Source organism: Cheilinus undulatus, linkage group 8, assembly GCF_018320785.1.
Source record: "Cheilinus undulatus linkage group 8, ASM1832078v1, whole genome shotgun sequence".
Classification (NCBI taxonomy): Eukaryota; Metazoa; Chordata; class Actinopteri; order Labriformes; family Labridae; genus Cheilinus; species Cheilinus undulatus.
In genome coordinates, this window is record NC_054872.1 from 44,536,058 (window position 1) to 44,557,869 (window position 21,812).

Genomic DNA, 21,812 nt, shown 5'->3' on the forward strand with positions numbered 1-21,812 from the left:
CTTAATTTGATTTAATGTGGAATATTGGAGCAAATTCATTCAAATTTATACAAGAACTGGCCGGGACTCTCGAACAGTTACTTTGCTCTAGATGCTCATCTCTTAATACAACACTGTTTAAATCTTAGCAACATGATCCATAACAGTATTTCTCTCACAAACTTTGCACTCTTCATTTCACCACTGTGCTACTGTCTCCTTTATACTAGATTTGTTTTTGAAACACAACTTTATTACGTATATTCACAAGGCCACCCATGAGGGGGGATAAAGGAGAGAGCTGTATGGGGCCAGCCAAACTGGGGGCCCATTGAGGTATTAAAAAAAAAAAAAAAAAAAAAAAAAAAACTTGGGCCATTTTAAGGTGAAGCTATGATATTATCATTTTCTTTTACCCGAATAATAACCACTCTTATCAAAGCAACATGTATTATGCTGTTGTAGTCTTATGCAATTTCACCCATTTTTGGCAGTTTAAGCCATTTTTGCCACATTTTATCACCTTTTAAAGTTTTTTTTTCCATCCATTTTGCCATTTTTGATCCATTGTTGTTGATTTCACCTTTTCTGCCCATTGTTGCCATTTTACATTGATTTCTGCCACTTTTCATCCCATTGTACCTAATTTTCTACCTTTTTGTGCCATTGTAGCCACTTGAAACCCCTGTTCAACTGTTAAGACTGATGGTTTTTGCCACTTTTAACCCATTTTTGCAACTTTACACCTATTTCTCCCATTTTTTGTATTTTTTTCCCCACTGGAACCCATATTTGCCACATTTTAACCCGTTTTTCACCTTGTTAAAACCTATTTTTGCCATTTTCAACCTATTTTTACTGATTTATAAATCCCATTTCATCACCTTTTCACCATTTTTGCAACTTATTACCCTTTTTGTCACTTTTAACCCATTTTTGATACATTTTCATCCCATTTTCCATTATTTTCTGCCAATTTCTGCCACATTTGCCACTTAAGACCTCTTCTCACCATTTTTCCTGATGGTTTTTGTCACTTACCCCTTTTAGCACTTTTTCACCTATCTTTGCCTCTTTTGATCCATTTTTTGCTTCTGTTAAAATCCCATTTCGTCACCTTTTGCACTTATTTTTTGACATTTTTAACCCTTTTTGATTCTGTTTTAAGCAAAGAAGTCTACTTTTATAAGGCTGATGAAAAGTGGCAAATTACAGCAGCTAATAAAATAATTTCAACATCAGAACCAAATAATATTGTGACACACTTTTCAGCTCCGAAATGAAGCAACTGTTAGCCAGGACGCTAGCACCAATACTACTGACCCAACACACGTGCATTAAGACAATCAGTAAATCCCAACTGGGGAGGGCCCATTCTCTGGGTTTGTCAGGTTGTTGACAGAGTCCCAGACCTGTATAAACATCTACCTGTGTATGACAGTTCAGTTGTATCGTTTAAGTACATGCTGGTGGTACATCCAACACATACCTCCTCTGAACGGCTGTGACAACCAACCCCAAAGAGAATGTGACAACCAACCCCAACTAGATTTTCTTACTAACATCAAGGTTAACGAGTTAGCAAGCAAACAACAAAAGATTATAGCTGCCCTTTTCCACTTTTTAAGGGTAGTAATCCTTGTTTTGTGATAAACCCACTGTGTAAAAGTCTAGAAAAAAACTGAGGATATGAATATTTACAACTTGGCATGAAAAACACTAAACATCCTCTAACCTAATCCATGCGGGTGAGCTCTGGTCCCAATTCAAGGCATTTCCATACCAACTTTTGGGAGACATTGCCCTCTGGTGGTGAGATATAATAAGTGTGACAACCAACCCATGTGACAACCAACCTCATTCTCCTCCACCTGTATCTTTCATGTAAAAGCCAAATGTCCTTAAATCTGCATTTCCTTATCTTCTTTAACTTTCTTGTTGGTGACAGTTTGTGAATTTGAAAACAGCACACTGCCTTCACAGATGTTCAAGTTACCCATGCCATGAGCACCAACACCCCCCTACACAATCACACAGGCTGGCTTTAAGCTTTGTGTTGATAATAATCGGGATGGTAGCTTTCTTCTTTGGTCTGGAGGACTCAGTGGGAAGTATTTCCAAAAATAATTTGACATTTCGACTCGTTGCACCACATCATAACCTTTATTTGTAGATGCAGAGACCTACTGTGTTATCTGACAATGGTTTTCGAACATGTTACCGTGTCCACATTTTAATATTCATCACAGTACGGTGCTAGTTTTTACTGCAGTGCTGCCTGAGGGATCAAATGTCAGGATCAGTGTTGATTTTCAGCCTTGCCCCTTGAATGCAGAGTGATTGTGAATGACTGATCCTTACAGTAGTGCTTTTTTTTTACCCACAATCATGGTGTTATCACCAGTTACCTATTAACCACTTGGACAGTGGACAGTTCCAAGTATTTTTAGAGCTTTTCACAACTTTCCATGTCTTTTCTTACCTTGTCCTGACTTTTAAGGCATTTCAAGGACTTAACATTCTAATTAGAGACCTCAAAGGATCTTTGAAAACCTCGCCATTCGTTTATTTTCCAACAACCAGCCACCAACAGTGACCTCTCAGTCACCAGGAGGTGTTGGTGAAAGGTGTTCACAAGCTTGTCTTTGGTTCGAGAGCATGTCTTTAATGGGGCCAACATTATTTGTCAGTGTGCAAGGCTGGGCTGGAAATCATTTTTATAAGTGCATCATTCCAGTGTGACGGGGTGGCCCTCACTTTCACATATTTGATTCTTCTGAAAGGTGAAACTCAGTGATTTATAAAGATTTTGACGCTGCATTATCTACCAAAAATGAGAGCCATTCTTCAATGTGACAAGACAAGAAAGTACTCGCTCTCTTTCTTCATCGCATTCAGAAGGAATGTTGACAAGAAAAAGCAGCGCCTGCGTCTCATAACAGACAGCACATTCCCGAGCTTTCAGCCCACCGCGAGCTCCGACACACGTAAACAAATCATTACGCTGCAGGGACAGATGCACGGGTTCACACAATCAAGAGAAAAATTCAATCTGTAATCCTTACAAAACTTTCATTGTCTGGAAACATATTTTCCAACAACTCTGCCATGGAAAGTTGTTTTCATTTCTTAGTCTGAGAGGATTAAATCACATATAAATTCAAACATAAACACATTTAATTAAACTCCAGCGATGGTAAATAAATCTCTACTCTTGAAGGAAAGCAATCAGGCAACAGCAACTCCCCTCAATGGGTGACATGACTCATGGCAAAATAATCTAATTTTGAACAGGCATTTATGAGGACAAAAACAATCAAAGGCTTGAAGATTTCCCAGAAGCTGAAGCGAGTCTCCATTAGTCGCAGCAGATTCTGCTCCCTGATAGCGGCGATGCCCCGAGACAGACAGAAGGAGGCGACCCAGCGATCCCATCTCCAGCTTCATGACTAATCTCTGACAATGATCTGTTCTTTATACAGATTGCATAACGTGCCATCGTTAGTCATGTTCCATGAGCCATATGTTGAGCTAATTGACTATAATGGCAACAATACGGGTGAAGTGGAAAAGCTGTGGAAACTAAAACACCGAACAGAGCACATGGTTTTGCTTTAGCTCTATTCTTAGTGTCTCTTTCCCTCCTCAGAAAACAGAAAAACACCCTAAATCACCCTCACTTGACTGTACTTATTCCATTCAAGGCAAACTATGGTGTCACTTTAGAGAGCAGAATCATTTGAATCAGGCTCAGTTTGAGCTTTGGATGCAGTGTTAATAAAACATATGACTGTTAATTGTATCATGTAAACAGAAAGTATTGGCCATAGACTGCATATTAAGGTGGACTGAGAAAAAGCCTCCTGGGATTGAAGCCAAAATATCTAAAGCTTCTCCTGATGGCTTGCCACAGTATAGGCCATAATCCTCACCTCCTCCATGTTAGCAGATGGGAAGAAAGGAACTGTTAAGTCCTAATACACATCAGATAAAATACTGTCAAAACTGAATTCTGTCTTAATTCAGCCAGGTTTTTCCTGAATGGTACAAGGGCTCCTCTTATAATACATATCATGATTCACATACAATAATCGTCCTACATGGAACAGCAGCAGCTCTTTATCGTAGGGATAACAACAAAGACAGTTTTTATGATCTTACACTTTCAAACAGGCTACATGGCGGTTCAGGGGTTAGTGCTGTTGCTCCACAGCAAGAAGGTCTCTGGTTCTCTTACGGGTCTGTTGAGGAAGTTTGCATGTTCTCCCTGTGCATGTGTTGGTTCTCTCCAGGTACTCCGGCTTCCTCCTAGCACCAAATACATGCTTGCTCAGTTAATTGGTGACTCTAAATTGGCCTTAGGTGTGAGTGTGAGTGTGTTAAAACTAAAATCTAAAATGTTACATCTGTTAAAAAGAAAAATAAAATTAAAGACAGAATGCTCTTTACCTGTTCAAACTTGTCATGGTTTTTTAAAATTGATTTTTATGGTCTTGGCTTGTCTTGGTCTCGGTATTGACTCAGTCTCGACCCCTAAAAGTCTTGGTCTGTCTCGATCTCATTGCATTTTGGTCTTGGGCAAGTCTTGGTCTAGTTAGTGTGGTCTTGAGTACAACACTACTAGAATGTCTCTTTGCCTCACATTTGCATAAAACCCACAGTAACTGTAATGCCAGTGAGGGGGGATCAAACTGCATGACTGACACTAAATAAGCAGCTGTCTGAAACCTTTTGCAATCAGCCATGCAACAAGCTCAAGACTTTACAATTAAATCATGAAGGTCTGCTTGTGATCCTCTAAATCCATTCAGAAGTTGAGGTAAACTTTGACTTTATGATTAGAGTTCAGAGCTGGTGAGAAATGCCTGGTGAAATAAGCCGAGCTGTTGTTGTGTTGCTGCAGTATTTTACCTTGTTTTTTGCATAGCTTGCATTTTGCATGACTCATGTCCAATTCCTGACTTTCTGGGATTTAAAGGAAACCTAAACAATCCAGCGTTTTTGCGTTCTGTCTTCCTGGAGGCAATAGACTTTCCCACCCATTTCCAGCAGTTTGTTTTGATCTGAAGCATGCGCTGCATCATGCAGTTGGGCATCTAATACCACTCGTGGGCAGTTTTGTTCACTGCACTGTAAGTGACGTATATTTCAAAACTTCCATCAAAGCATAAGCAGCCTTATCAGTTCTGTAAAAACAGTATTAATGCACATATTGGAAAGAGCATATGACTTTATTTTGCTGTATTGATTTTTCAAGTACAGCCCTAGTCGTCATCATGCTGATTTGTCAAATCTCTATTTTCAAGAGTAGCTTTGTTTTGATTGGTTATTTGATGCTAAAAACTGCTGGAATATCATGTTAAACAGATCTGTTGACAACTACAGCTGTTTTTAAAATAGAATAGAATATCAATCAGCAGAGGAAAAAATGCAAAAGGAAACAATGCTACTCTCACGTTAGATTCAGCTGTTACGTGTGCTCTTGCATTTCCAAGGCAAACTCACAGTTCTGCCATGATGTTGAGATCTCTGCAGCTGCTGTGCTGCACTTCAGAAATGGCCCACGTGAGCGGGGGTGTCTGCAGTCAGTTTAAGCAGGAACATAATGTAGAATTTGGCAGCATACAAGAGGAAGACAGAAGAAGCTTGTATAAACATTTGTTTATGCCACATGAGGACATCAGAGTCAATTCTGCAGGCCACTATGGATGTCTTGAATGAATCGGCCCATGCTGCACTGGTACTATGTTTTTTGGAGCCTTTTGGAATTACCTCAACAGCTGTACTTGCCGACTTGTACCCAGAACTCAGGCACTTCTGTGTTCACGTCTCCAGCATACCATGCCTGAGACCACCCATCAACCAGAGCTGGGCACAGTACCCAAGCACAGCATGCTTTCACACACACTGATCAAACTGAACCAGACTTTGAGGTCAAATGTACTCAGATCTTGGCCTGCATCCCCAGTATGAAACCACCTATTAATGCCTCTGTTGGAGGGGTCTGGTGTTAATTTTGCAGCTCCTCAGGTGAGGTCCAGCTGTGCAACTCTTGGTTCTAATTGTCATCACCAGTGCCATATTTCTGTGTCTGCTGTGAGGCTTTTTGACTGTGGAAAGAAATGGAGACATGTTCTTCTTATTTATACAGCCTAAAGTCAAAGCTCAGGACTGCATCCTATGACACCTCTTTTTTTCCAGGTCATTTGGTTCTAGGAAATGTTCCTCCCCAAGGAATCAGCCCCACTAAAAAGTGTTCCCAGTGAGGTTTAAAGCACTGGTTCAGCTGGCTCGGCATCAGGACCTACCTCCACACTCCTAATGATGAAATGTGACCTGAAATTCCTACATTTTTTTAATTTTAGCCAAATATTTTTAATGAAAAACTGGGTAGTTGGGACTTGAGCTGGAACTAAAGGTAATGGAACAAAGTGATGGAGGCATATCCTTCAAAGTAAAAGCCCATCATGACCTTTTTTCCATACGCAACCTACTGAAAACAGCTTTTGACCCAACCCACCAGCTGAGAACAAAGGCTTGAAGGATTTCATGTGGGACTAGATCATATCTTTAATAACAACTATATTTGATAACAGAATAACCATTTTTTAGCTTTGTGCATCACAAACACGAGTATTCATGTTGGGAAAGTGTCAGATACCTCCAAACCAAAGAACATTAACAAATCAGTCATCATTTGCTAAGAGCTTTCTGTAGAGACATCATGTTTATTTTTTCCTCTGGTCACACAGGGACACATCGGAGGTGACCTTTGCGGGAAGGGAGAGTCTTACAGCCCAAATGGAAGAAGCCTTCATGCTGATTAGCTTGTGTACCATCCTCTCTTATTTAATTTCCTCTGTCTGAGTATAAACGGCTCGGCAGAAGAGACATGGACAGTAAACGCTTATGAGGCAGGGTCAAATTTGTTTTTATATTAACTTTATGAACCAACTGTCCAATAAGAAAATGAGTTAGTGCGCTTTGAGAGTTTTTTACATGCATCCATAACTTTTTACTTAACATATTTATTCTGCATAGAAATCTGTCTTTCATGTCCATAGAGTGCAGGAGTGTTTCCTGAACCCCCTCCTCACATGGCTGTGACCCAGGATCATTTGGACAGACTTTTGGGGGACTTCAACTTAAAAGAAGCACTGCATGATGAGGCACGTTCACCCTATGGGATCAACATCTAGCTCTTATTTATGCATCATACACTTTGATTTACACTGAGAATAACTTCTCTATTATTGTTCTCTTCTTCAACAGTGATTTATATTATTAAAACCTGATGGATGACAGCATGTAAGAGCCGGCCCTTGCTTTTGTGGTGCCCTAGGCAAAAGTCTGTTTCAGTGGGCACGAAGAGATTGAGCTTGCACGCCAGAGAAAGGGTGGAAGCAGTGCAGAGAGAGAGAGAAAGAAAAAATGGGGGGAGGGAGGCACAAAGTAAAGCAGGGAGGGTGATGGACAGGGAAGTTGTCAGTCCAGCTGTTGTTTGATATTTGGGGCTTCTTTCAAAATATTCGGGGCTCATGTCGGCACTCCCTGAAGTGTGTGGTGCCCGTTGCATTTGCCGGTGCTGCCTATGCTATAGCAGGCACTGCTTCATGTAAGAGCATTGGGTGAAGAATGAAGGGGCCAGTTGTGCAGTTCCACAGCTCCGTCCAACTCAGGCACATCCCAGAAGCGCCCTGTTGCTCCTCTCAAGATACATGCTGGCTCTGTTTTCAGTGCTGCCAAAATGTGTCAGTCCATGCAGAGCAGATCAGCCCAAACAAGAGGAAGAACGTGCAAAGCTTTCAGTCCATTTTAAAAACACAATACATTGCGTAGGCCTTATCCTATCACTATATCAACATTACAGCTTATCCTGTGGCACAAGCCACAGTTCATCAGTCCGTCAGAGGGTCTAAGAGGTAACATGATGCCATGGATTAAGAAAGTTAACTTTTAAGGTGGAAAACAAACAGATTTTTATTTTTAATAATCTGATCATTTTATCTAGAAAGCATGAACCTTTTAATTTCTTGGTGTACTCACCAAAAAATTCCCTGAATAATATCAAAGTGAGGACAAAAATTTAACTCATAAAGGCAAATCAGATTTATTTATAAAGTTTTCAGAGCTGACAGTCATTTTAGGTCAGAGCTTTGCAAGTTGGATTTTCCTGATGACAGACATCGAATCTGGCAAATCAATCTCCTTTGCAAGATTAAATATGTGGTGCAACATCACTGGGACGTTTCACTCGGAACTGGTCTGAGTGTGTTTTCTTTTTTATTCCTGCAGAGCACTTTGGTCAACTTTGTTTTAAATTTGCTTTGTAAGTGTGTTTGGATTTAACTGGACTTGACCCTGTGAGTCACCCTGCCTCATCCAAGTGTTCTGTATCTGGTTAGTTTATATTACAGCAGACAGAGTTTGGCTGTATTAGGGTCTGTGTCCACAGCCTTTTTTAGTTTTTATCTCTCATTGGCAAAACCACAACTTCAGTTTCAGAGTATTTCTCTCTGGTGTTTATTGCTGCCAGGTTACAACAGTTGACTCCTGCTTTCCTCTGTAGTATTTTACACCCGCCCATTGATTTGGCTGGGGCCCTGAAAAACCCAGAGAATGGGCCCTCCCCAGTGGTGATTCATTGATATCAATACATGTGTGTTGAATCAGTAGCATTGGTGCATCCTGGCTAACAGTTCCCGCATGTTGGCGCTGAAAAGTGTGTCAAGCTATTATTAGGTTCTAATGTTGACATTTATTTGTGCTACTTTCCCAACCCTTTCACCATTTTTCCAGGAATTTTTGCAACTGCTTTTTGCTGCCAATGCCTTTTTTCTACTTTATTTACAATTTGAATCCATTTTTTGCTGATTTCCCAATATTTTTTCTGGGTTTTTTTTTTTTTGCTTCTTTTAACCCATTTCTGCTGCTTTTTTAAAATATTTTGTGCCACAATTTATAATGTTTTGCCACCTTTAACCCGTATTTGCCACAGTTTTTTGCCACAGTGTTTTTATTTTGTTTGTATTTAACCTTTATTTAACCAGATAAAACCCATTGAGATCTCTTTTATAAGGGTGACCTGGCCAACATTTTGCTACATTTTTGCTGTTTCCTACCCATTTCCTACATTTTGACACCTTCTGGCATTGTATGGCCAGTCTTGCTCTTTCTTTTTGCCAATTCAACCAATAATTCTTGTTTTCTACCCTACATTCAACTTTTAGCCCATTTTTTAACACTTTTTGCCCATTTTTGCATATTTTTGAAATTTTTTGAAATTCTTTTTGCTACTACAACCAATAATTATTTTTTTCTACCTTTTTTATCCATGTTGCAAAATTTTGATACTGCTAACCCCTTTTTGCCCCTTTTTGCCAATTGTTCCCATTTTTTACCACTTTTAACCCACATTTGCTATACTTTTCCCATTTTTGACACGATTTTGACACTTTCAACCATTTTTTGCCACTGCTTTTGCAATTTTTAACACGTCTTTCCTTTTTTTTTTTTGCTTTTTTTGCAACTTTTAACCCATTTTTGCCACCTTTTGCCCAAATCCACCAGTTCTTTCTGCCACTTCATCCCATTTTCTCCACTTCTCACCCATTTCTTTCTCTTTTCACAATTGTCCAGTTCTTTTTTTTTAAGTTATCTTGGTTTCTTCTACTTTATTTTCTAGCATCTTAATGTTTGAGCGCATTATGGCTCTGCTGTGACACTGAGATTATTTTCCCAATCATTTAGTCCAGTGCGCCCCTTCATATTAATCTTACCAATAAAAAGATAATCCTGTTTTAAGAGATTTACATTTGTTAGAAGGCTGTATTATTCCAAAGTATAGATAGATAAAATTCATTTTTGTTGCTTTGATAGGAGTGGTCATTATTTAGGTTTAAAATAAATTATGGTTATCACAGAGTAAATTAACAATGGACCATTAATTAGCTGACCTCCATGGCCCCCAGTTTGGCTGGGCCCCTGAAAGATCCCCCCTTATATACAGCCTTGAGTATCCGGAATGCCCTTGTATATAAATCTGTGTACATCATTCATTATCAGTAACTTAGTACTGAACTTTAAAAAGTAGTCAAAGTTTACTGTTGGATAAAAAGAGGAAAGCAGTGCTGGTCTTCTGGGTTTAATTTTTATACTCATCTATAAACACAACCTAAGCTGACTTTTCTTGCTCATTATGAACATCACTGGACGTTGGCATTTCATCAAACCATCACACTGGAGGGGAGGATCCAGACATGACACTTAATGAACTTCATCATTGTCATAGCTTGAAGCTTTGGGCGAGCGACCAAGCTGCTGTTTTGGGTGAGTTGAGAGTGACAACGAGCTGAAAATACCAATGAGCCCGGCTCTCGACCTTGGTTGCTATGAAAAAGAAAACCAGTCTTACAAAACACAGAAACACAAATTCAAATCCATCGCAAATTGACCCTAAATTTGGATTAAAGTGAGTATTCCATCTGCTTTTAGAGGCCAGTGTAAAGCAGTCTGAAGCTGTTGTGGTTGGCTGTGTTTGGCCAAACACACACTGGGAGTCTTCGTTAAATTTGTCCCTATGCAGCTCTCTACAATAACCAGATGTGTGGACGATCCAAGCAGTAAGTGTTGCCTCCCATTACATCATTTCAAAATGATGACTCGAACTTCCACTGGCTCCTAAAATAGCAGCTCCTCATTTACAGCCCATACTAGCATGTTTTTGTTTGTTTATGAGTGTTCTTTAGTTAAACACACATCTCTCAGCCCTAATCAGTGTGATGTAAAATATATGAGGCGCTTTCATTTGGAAGCTTGAAAGTTTCCTGGGAAGCCGTGCTCTGGGATTTCATGATCAGAATTAAACATCAAAACAAGATGTTTTTTTTGTTTTTTTTTCTCCTGGTAGGAAAATACACATCAACAATGTTTTGGAGCACAACTCACATCCTGGATCTGAATGTGAAACATGAAAGTGAGAGGGAAGTTTGAATGATGGAGGTGAAAACTAATGGAGGCAGATGTACCCTCCTCTGAGGGAGTCTGCCTCCCCCCTCCTCCCCTCTCTGTGCACAGATGAATGTCTCTGAGGCTGCTGGTTGGAAAGCACTCAGCATCCTATCTGTTTTGATCATCAGATTTCTGACAGCGCCGTTGATTGTAGATCACATAGCATGTTTGCAGCTCAAGCACCTCCTCCTCTTTCTCTGCTCCTGATTTGCCTCGCTTGCACATTTTCCTCTATATGCAGCACTTTGTTGGATGGCATGCATCCCCTGATGAATGGGGGGGACCTTTGGCCCCTCTTGCAGCGTTTGAAAACAAGTGGAGGCCATGAAAGTGGAGTCAAGCAGCAGGCTAAGACTGGCAAACAATATTTCACCGCTGACATACCATGCATGTTCCTGAAGGACTAACATACAGATATTAACACTAAAGAGGCCAGAATACTAACCTACTTGACAGACCGTGAGAGGTCATTATCTATGATTAAAACAGATGAATTGCACATTTTTTAAACTGGTATTAATCACATGCTTTATCGTCCCTTTCAGCACACTTTGGCTGAGTCACTGCAGCCACAACTTTTAACGTTTAACTGCTTCACTGTTCCCTTTTAAATCCATCACAGGTTATTTTTTTCTGTGGTTAAGTTCATGCTGAAATCTTCAGCCTATAAAAGCATGTGTGTATCCAAACAGGAAGTCAATTGCCCTTAGCTTAAGACAGTAGCAAATCCAAAATAACACAAAAACGGTTCTGAATGCAAAAATGGTTAAAGGGTTAAATTTATAACGTGATCTAAAAGGATGCAAGTAATTGCAATAAACTGCAGGAATCCTGAGATTAGTTGCAATGAAATATATTCAGTGTTGCGAACTGGCTCAGCGTAGGCGACAAAGAAGGGGTCATACAGGAAACAAGTTTAAAAAGAAGTTACTTTGTTTCAAATTAAATTTCAAATAATCGTAATAATGTAAGTCTGTAAGATCAGTTGTGAAATGATGTATGGACATGTGTGGAGTCAGTTTCAAGCTGAGTATGGTGGGGATGGGAGCCGTGTTAATTTTGGCAGCTATTTTTAATTTTAGTCTTAGTTTTAGTCTCTAAATGCAATGTCTTTTAGTTTTAGTTACATTTTAGTCATTCCTATCCTTTTAGTTTTAGTCTAGTTTTATTGGATGAAAACTCAAAACATTTTAGTCTAGTTTTAGTCCATAAATGTCCTCACATTCTAGGTTTTACTTTAAGTCCAAGCATTTATTTTCCTGCCTTTATCTGGTACCAAATCATGGTAGTGTGTTCTCTGCACCCTGCCAAACCTGGGGTCCCTGCTTTCTACAGCTGAGAGGCAGAATAGAAACAACTGCATTGTTTTTTGACAGATTTACCCACAGTGGAGAAATATCACAGATTTTAAATGTCCGACAAAAACTACATTACATTTTAGTCTAGTTTTAGTCATCTTGATGAAAACTTAACTTAGTTTTTGTCAGTTTTAGTCACCACAGATCTATTTTTGTTAGTCTTAGTCTAGTTTTTGTCATGAAAAAAAAGGCCGCCTGGTTATGTCAGAATATGCAAATTAGATGAGTGAATTTACTCCCATCACAAACTCTGGGTCATACTGAAGATTTTTCTCATCTACAGTATGCCTTTATATCTAACCACTTTCAAGCTGTAGCCTTTTGAAATCTTGATATCAAAATTGAATATTTTCTTGAAAACACTCTGGCACCCGAAGAGTTAAGGAGAAGTGATCTGACCAGTCAACTGTCATCATAAAGGGGCGGCGCCCACTTGGAGCTGGTGCATAGAGGAAATAAATATATAAATCATACCCGCCCCAAAGCGGGCCAGGAACATTCCAGCATGGCTATGGGGGGGCAGCTCTCTGCATTGGCAGTGTGCTTGGCCAGCGAGTGGTAGTGCCAGAGCAGGCTATTTAACACCCTGAACTCCTGGTGACTCAGTTCCTGTTGACAGTTAGAGAAAATAAATGCAGTCGTATCTGGCATGATCTGAAAGCTGAACCTGCCGTTCAAAAGTCTCTCTCAAAAGTCATTTCTGCTAAAAGTAATTTAACTTTGACAGCCTTAGTCTATAGCTTTCCAGCACTACCTTTTCTTTTCTTCTTTTTTATGGTGGATCTTTTTTTTTTTTTTTTTTTTTTTTTTTACCTTTTATGATCTTGAGTTATGGAAGCAGATAAGCTCATGTTTTCAGTCAGACAGACATGGACAGACCTCCGCGACCAAACATACTGACTGACTTAACACTGGACATCACTGAGGAGGGGGAGAGGAAGAATAGGAGTCGTGAGGGGAAACTACTACTCAAACATTAAAGGTACAGTGTGTAGAATTTGGCTGCATTTCGCCGAACAGAAACGATGTAAACGGGATATGTTTATATATTTATGTGAAGTATGTTCAAAAAAGTGCACAATCATCCCCTTTAAACTTTCGTTTTCTTTTTACAAAATTAGAAAAAAACTTTTTAAATTTACATGACCACAGTCGACCTCACGGAGGCCGACATAATGAACCGCCATGTTGTCCACGGCAACGTTTTGGGCACAGAAAGAGCAAAACACGATTTTTAAATATGAACCTGCCCGCCGGTCCTGAAAGCACCCTGGAAGGCAGGTGGAGAAGAAGACTGACCTATAATCTATAAACATAATGGTTACATAAATGAACAAAAAAAACCTCACCTCATCACTGCTGTTAGGCTATTGCACACTGGCCCTCATGGCCCAACTACCAGCCCTGCCCATCCAACCAGCCCTTGATCAGCACCACAGTGCATCACATTTATTCTGACTACTAAGAGGCGAAAACCTCCCCAGCCTGATATGATTAAACTACTAAACATCTAAAATAGGTCCATTAGGCAGCTTACCCCGTGAGACACAACGAATGACCCACTGCAGTCTTTCTACATAGAACTTATCATATCTTTTGCTTCCTTTTGTGCAGTTTGTGAAATAACATTTTGAGCTAAAATTCGGAAACTCTTGGAAAAAGTCAAGGACCAGCAGCATTGTGACTTTAAAAACACAAAGATATAAGCTTTACAAATGTGAAAATAGTCAAAATGACGGCCATGGTCTTTCTAGTGTTAATCCTGGTAAATATGAGAATTTCTACTCCACCACATGGTTTGAATTTTGTGTCATCTACCGCCTGAAATTTGAAGAACAAAACATCACAAAAGAAAAAGATCATGCAGCCATTCAGCTCATTTTTCCTGGTTTTACCCCCATGCTATAAAAATCAATCTTGGACCATTTCCTCCTCATTTTGTTCCAAAACTACAAACGCTGAGCCAGATTTTCTCAACCTGAACAATTAGAGCTGACCCATAGTCGGAGTATTACAGGCGGTTTGGCCCCGTGTTTCAGCCCGGCTTTGTCACGGCAGGTCAACGAGAAAAGAGAAAGAGTTACAGCGAGGTTTTCCATGCATCAGCTCGTTACAGCCTGAGAAAATGACCCATATGGAATCCATATGCTGGGCCAGCGCTTCCCTGAAAGGGTTAATGTTGGTCACGGCCAGGTCGTCATGCTTCAGGGGCACGGGACTTTGATCGACCACTGGGAATCCGACCAGAGATTTCCTGGAACATGTAAGGAATGCCAGGAGAGTGGAGTTATTACTGTTAAATGCTAGAATTAAGGTATTACGACTTATTTTTGCAACAGACCTGCTGCAGTAAAATATTAATGTCCCCCTTTTTTTTTAAAGATGATTGCATTCTCTTAACACATCCAGCATTGGCAGGATATGGGAAGGAGACTGAGGGACTTAGTCAAGGGAGGGGAAACGGTCTGATTCAGGGGAGTCTACAGGGAAAATGGCTTTTGCAAAAGGCTAACAGAGGAAGTAAAGCAGACCTGTTATAAAGAAATCTTTTTGATCCGGATATGCCCTTTAACTCCCTCATGAACATTTTGAGGACAGCCTTGGTCCACCTTTGAAACGTTTTAAAAATCAGGCATACCCTGCCTCAGAACGATGTAGAACCAAAGTTTGGTTTCATGAATGAATTTCCCAGAAAATGGGAGAAAAGATGCTAAGAGTGGGAGAATACTTTGCTTCTAGCTCACCGCATTTACCAGGAAGGGCACTTTTAGCAGCTTTTCTCCCTCATGATGTGAACTTCGTCCCTCAAACACCATATGGAGGGTAAATTGTCATCTTTTCTTATTGTTTTGATTGAGAGCTGAATGTCGGTTTGATGGCAGGGAAGTCGAAATAAAGAGTAGTGGAGGTATTGCTTTAAACTTTTCCATCTATTTCCAGATGTAAAGGTATTGTTATTATAAACCTTAATCCTTCTGTCGCCTTATCTAAATTTGTTTCTGAATCAAACAGAACCTGATTTCTGTTAAATCAAAGTAATCCTAATCAAACAGCACAAATAGGAAGTTTTATCTGAAATTAAAACAGCATAGCCATAATCCTTTATTCTTCTAAGAAACCCATTTTCAGGATCTGATCTAATCTGATAGCTTTAATCCTGATGGATTACTTTGGAGCCACTTGGCTAGAATTTAAATAATCAAATTAAATTAATTAAAAAAAGGTTAATTGCAACATTTTGTAAATCAAAACAACAGCTGTGATTGATTTTGTAGCATTGTAGCCACCTCAGGAAATGTGTGGCTCTGTCTCATTTATGATTTTACCCCATACCCCTTGATTTAGAGGCAAGTGGTGAAATCTCCCCTTAAAAAATGGGATGGCCCTACAGGTTTCTGATATCAGGTGGTCATGTGCAGGGGTGTCAAACCCAAGGCCCAGGGGCCAAATCCGGCCCATGGAACAGTTAAAATAGGCCTGCAAGATTATCTAATATTTCTGTTATAACTGGCCCACCAGTCTGAGGTCTGAAGATTTCCTCAAGTATAAAAATGTGAACTTATGATTTGATGATTTAAGATACGCTTGTTATTTCATGAAAACTGAAAAAGTAGGAAGTAAAAATAAAAATAAAGTCAAGAATGTGGGAAAAGAAATGCATTTGTTTTTATTTCACATTTTCAGTTTTACATCTCACAATTAGAACTTTCTTATTTCGTACTTTGAGTATTTCAACTCATAATTTTGACTTCTTATATGAAGTTTTAGTTCATGATTTTAAATTTTAAGTCATATTTTGACCTTATTAACTAATTATTTTGTATTTTATCTCATATTTCAACTCCAAACTTTGACTTCATAACCCCATAGTTGGACCTTTTAGAATCATTTTGACTTTTAATTTCATGATTACACATTTATTTCATATTCTGACCTTTTAAACTCATGATTTTGACTTCTTTGTAATATATTTACCTTTAAAAACATTATTTTTCAATTGAAATTCCATTTTTTGATCTTTTTGAACTAATACATTTACTTTTCTCATATTTTGAGCCTTATCCTTTTAACTTTTTAAAATTCAAAATCAGAGATACGTTTTTTTCTTCATATTTTATTCATATAGTGGCGGAATGAGGTTGACAGTTAATGGTTAAAATATGACCCTGTTAGGCCCTCAGGTTAGACCTGAATCCAGAATCTGGCCCCTGCTGTGACTGAGTTTGACACCCTTGGTCTTGTGCGTAGGGTGTGCCCCATGTACTCAGGTGGCCCTGGTTCAAGTCTGGCCTGTGACTCCTATCTCACATGTCTCTCCCCCACACTCTCTCATTCCTGTTTCTGATCCACTGTCCTCATCTCTGAGCCAAAAGCACAAAAAGCCCATGATAATAACTTTATTTGCATCTCTAAAAAACAGATTTTTAAAAAGGGCTTTGACAATAAGCCGAATCGTGATTAAGACAAAGCATCGTGACACCAGCATAAGAGCACACAAGAAAGACAAAACCCAACGACAGAAGATCCCATAAAAAAAATCAGCGAACGATGAACCCCAACATCAGTTTAACTCCAAAGACCATAAGGAATTGAAACAACATTCAGTTATATTAAATTGTTGATTTCAAAAACAAATGGATCCAGTTTTAATCTGCTGAATCTTTGATATTCAGACCTCATTTTGACACATTCCCAACAAAAACTCATGACTGAGCCTCTTTTAGAAGCTCAAAAATGCATTTATTCCACTGAATCAGAGCCTCACTTCCAAGTGTTTACCATATGGAGACATTTTTTAAAGTCTTACTCATACAGTCCCTAAGGTCCGTCTTGGATTTTTACCCATGGGTTCTGGGGGTTTCTGGGAAGTTCTAATTCTCTCTGCTGGTATTTAACCACTCTGTCTTGGTTGTATAGTTCCTGATCTGTGTAACCTATCCTGGCTTTGTCATCTTAATGGATTGTCTCATCATGTGTTTTTTCCTTTGCTCTCATCTTCCCTGATTTTTCTATGTTTACTGGGCTCTTCATTATAATTCTATACTCTTCTGTCTGTGAGGGAGAAAATAACATATGCATCATGTTTTTGTTTTGTCCTGACAAAGTTTCCACTCCCCTAACAAGAGAGCGAACTACTGCCAAACATTGTGGCAGTGAGTTTTATATTCCAGTGTGCCCAGCACTCGGTGCATTGAAATTCAGATTTAAACTGATGTCATGCTCCTCTGTGACCATTTGTTTTGCATTAAAAACACAGTTTGCTCTCCACCTCCTAACCTTGCAGTGCTATAACTTTTTAAAAGAGCTCATGCGCAGCAGAACGGGCTAATTGGGTGGAAATGTGTTGACATTTCACCAACACGTCTCTCTGGAAGTAGCATGAGATGAATTAATTATAAAGATGATCCAGGCATGAAACAGGACACCACTGAAGAGTTCCTCCTCCTACAAATTTAATCAGTCTATATTTTTCATTTACACTTCACTCTAATCTGACAAAGTACCAGAAGTTGACAACCTGCTGTTGCTGCAGTTGCATCTCTTTACAAGTTCTGCTGAATTGAATGTAAGCTAACCTAAAAAATCAACTTTTTTCTCCTTTAACATGACTTCATTCTGTAACTTTACTACATGTAAAGGACGATAATAAAAAGTGGAGTTCTCATGAGAGGTGATACCCACAGAGCCTAGCTGATACATTCAAGGGTTTATTATATGAATTTCAAATACATGCGGAGGATTTTCATATAACCCAAGGGTTTCCAAACTATGGCCCGTGGGCCAAATTTGACGTACGGTCCAATTTGGATTGGCCTGTAGCAAATTCCAGAAATGAAATGAAATATGGCCCGCATTTAAAGCTTGTGCCTGATTGTTTTGTTGTTCAGAGTTTTGTTACAAGGTGGTCAGCAACCAAAATAATACAATAATAATATCTTGTTTTTTTAACTCCCTGATGATTACAGCAGCAAATAGCAGTGCCAGTAGCATTCCAGGGGCGGAGCCAGTGGTAGCTAGGGCCAAACATGGCCCTCTGAAATCTGACTGGCATCCCCAAAAACCTGGAAATGATTATCTATTTGCTTATCAGCCATTAAATTGAGTGAAAAGGTGCTGCCTAATTGAGATCAGCTGATTACCCTCATCAGCTGATGGCTGGCTGATTTGCTCTAAGCACGCTATTGGACAGTCACTGTCATGCTGCCTTATTTAAACTGCTCTCTCCTGGCCATGCTCTGCCACTCTCTTGTGACCCTCCTCCACCCCAGCTCCTCCTTCATTCTGCTTCTGACTTAATCAGCGTCATTCAGTTGTCATTGATTCCTGCTCTGCTCTGGGGTTTTTGCTGCTTCTCTCCCTGCCTCAGGCTTTTCTTATCAGCGTAGGAAGAGCAGGAAAGTGTGCCGTTCCTGCTTGATACTTTCCACATAGGCTCATGGAAGGACAGGGAGATCCCAGAACAGCCAAACCCCCAAATATAGATAACAGAAATAAGGGCTGATTAATAACTGCTGATAAATAAATATTTATAGCCACAGATCATGTGTTCTTGACAGGATGGGCCAGACTGAACCAGCCATATAGGTATAATCAATCACTAAGCACATCTTAACCTGCATTATATTGATTTTACAAACTTTCATATACTTTATCCTGTGGATATTAAAGTGCCCCCAACATCCTTATATATTTCTGTATGTAGCCCTCATCTGAAAAAGTTTGGACCCCCCTGACATAACCTATTTAACAAGTTGTAGATAACTAATGACAGAATGCCAAAGGAACACTGAACATGGTTTAACAGCATAAAGAGTAGAACCTGTAGAAGCAGCAGAGCTAAAGCCCCAATGACAGGCAGAGCAAACATGGCTGGTCGACCCCATAACTGTTTCTCTTTGGTCCATCCATAAAAACACAAGAGCAGAAATTATTTAAGTGCACAGAGAAAACCATCAGAGAACAGCAGTTTTAGAGACATGCAACAGTAACTTTTTGTTGTTAATTTTAGCCCAAAATCAACAAGTCATGCTCTCAAAGGGTTAAAATGAACTCTTGAGTTTTGCAACAGTAATGTCTCCATAAACAACAAATAGAGTGGGTACTAATTATATCCTACTGATCAAGGGTGCATGGGTTACAACCCCAATTCCAAATTCCAAAAAAGGTGGGACACTGTGTAAAATGTAGTAAAATCAGAATGTAATGATTTGCAAATCTCATGAACCTTTATAATCACAATAGAATATAAAAAAACATATCAGATGTTGAAACTGAGACATTTTACTATTTTATTATTAGATACCTTTAAATCTGATGGCAGCAAAAGATCTCAAAAAAGTAGGGTAACAAAAGGCTGGAAAAGTAAGGGTACTAATGACAAACAGCTGGAGGAACATTTTGCAACTAATTACATTAATTCGCAACATGTCAGTAACATGGCTGGGTATTAAAGGTGCATTTGAGAGAGGGAGGGTTCACCAATGTGTGAAAAACTTTGACTATAAACTGTGGAACAATTTCAGAAAAAGTTTTTTTCAGTTTAAAATTTTGAAGACTCTGAATATCCCATCATCTCCTGTAAAAAATATCAAAAGATTCAGAGAATCTTGGAATATTTCTGTGCACAAGGCTGAAGGTCAGTAATGGATGCTGGTGATCTTCAGGCCCTCAGGTAGCACTGCATTAGAAACAGGCATGATTCAGAACTGTAAATCACTGCACGGGCTCAGGAACACCTTCAGAAATTATTGTCTAATAAAATACTTCACTGTGCCATCCAAAATGCAAGTTAAAGCTGTATGAAGAAGGAGCCATATGTGAACACGAGGCAGAAACACCACTCTCTGGGCCAAAGCTCATTTAAAATGGATTGAGCCAAAATGGAAAACTGTTCTGTGGTCAGATGAATCCAAATTTGAAATTCTTTTTGGAAACCATCAACACCATGCCCTGAGGACTAAAGAGGAGAGAGACTATCCAGCTCATTTGAGTGTACAGTTCAAAAGTGTAGAATTAGTGCCTATGGCGTGGGCAGCTTACCCATCATCAGCATTATCAGTGCTGAAAGTAGATCAAGGTTTTAGAGCAACATATGCTCCCATCCAGACAATATCTTCTTCAGGGAATGTCTTGCATATTCCCGGAAGGCAATGCTAAACCACATCCATCACAACAGCATGGCTTCACAATAGAGGAGTCCAGGTGATGAACTGGTATGGCTGCAGACCAATAGAAAACATCTAAAGCAACATAAAAACAAAAAATCTATCAAAGAAGATGCAGCGCTATTGAGCAGCTACAATCCTGAATCAGACAAGTGGTCTCCTCACTTCCCAGACATTTCGAGGGGATGCTACACTATGGTAAACATGGCCCTGTCCCTACTTTTTTGAGATGTGCTGCTGCAATGAAATTAAAAATGAGCTAATATAAAATATGGGTTATGAGATTTACAGATCATTGCACACTATATTTGTTTACATTTTACATTGTGCTCCAACTTTTTTGGAATTGGGGTACTAAAATCACATATGGCCAGGTCCATAACTTGGTCTTCAGGGAGAAAGCTATCACTACAGGCAGGCCTGTCAGAAAACATTTAGATTTGCTCTGACATCTGGAGGGGGTGAGGTAGAAGATGCAGAACATGGATTTTAAAATTCATAGTTTCTGATTCTGATCACCTCTGTGGCTGGATGATTAAGTAGACTCACCATTCACACTGCTAAAAAATACCCACATGTTCAAAGAAAGAGTAGGTTTAGCAACAGAAAAACAAAAAGTAGAACCCACTTGGTAAATCTAAGTAAGACTGAAGCCTGGTATTAGCCCTGCCTTCCTCCTGTCCCCCCATGGAAATTACACTCCTGATTGTGGCTGTCAGAGATCCTTGATGTCTTAAAGGAGGCCGACCAGAGGCTGGTTGTATTTACTGTATGATCAGTATAATAAGATGTGAACGCTGCAAGGAAGAAAGACAAAAAAAAGAGCGCTTTCTTCTCTGTCGTCCACTGATTTCCCTTCCCCTCATGTCACTAAAAAAACCCAGCAGCCCTCTCTTCTCTGCGCTTTTATCAGCAGCTAAAAGCATCTCAGATTTCAAAGCGTGATATGAATCCAACGTTTCAGGGAAGACTTCTCTTCCCCACATCTGTTCCCATCCTTTCCTCTTTAATATGATACACTGTCCTTGGCTGGTCTGATGGGTGCTTAAAATCCTCTTTATCTTTATTATTAAGTTCCTCTGTGACCGTCCAGAAGACATTACTGAGACTGCTGTGGGTTTAAACTTAGAGACTCTGAGCTGATGCGCCTTTATGTGATTGTCTCAAAATGTGAGCTTGATTAGGAGCAAAGTACTGTACGCAGCTGCCATCTGTGTTTTAGTGTGTGAGGAGTAAATGGGAGCTGGGGTGGTGCTGATGGGAGCGGTCGTGTACAGGAAGCAGTGTGGCGGGCTGGGGC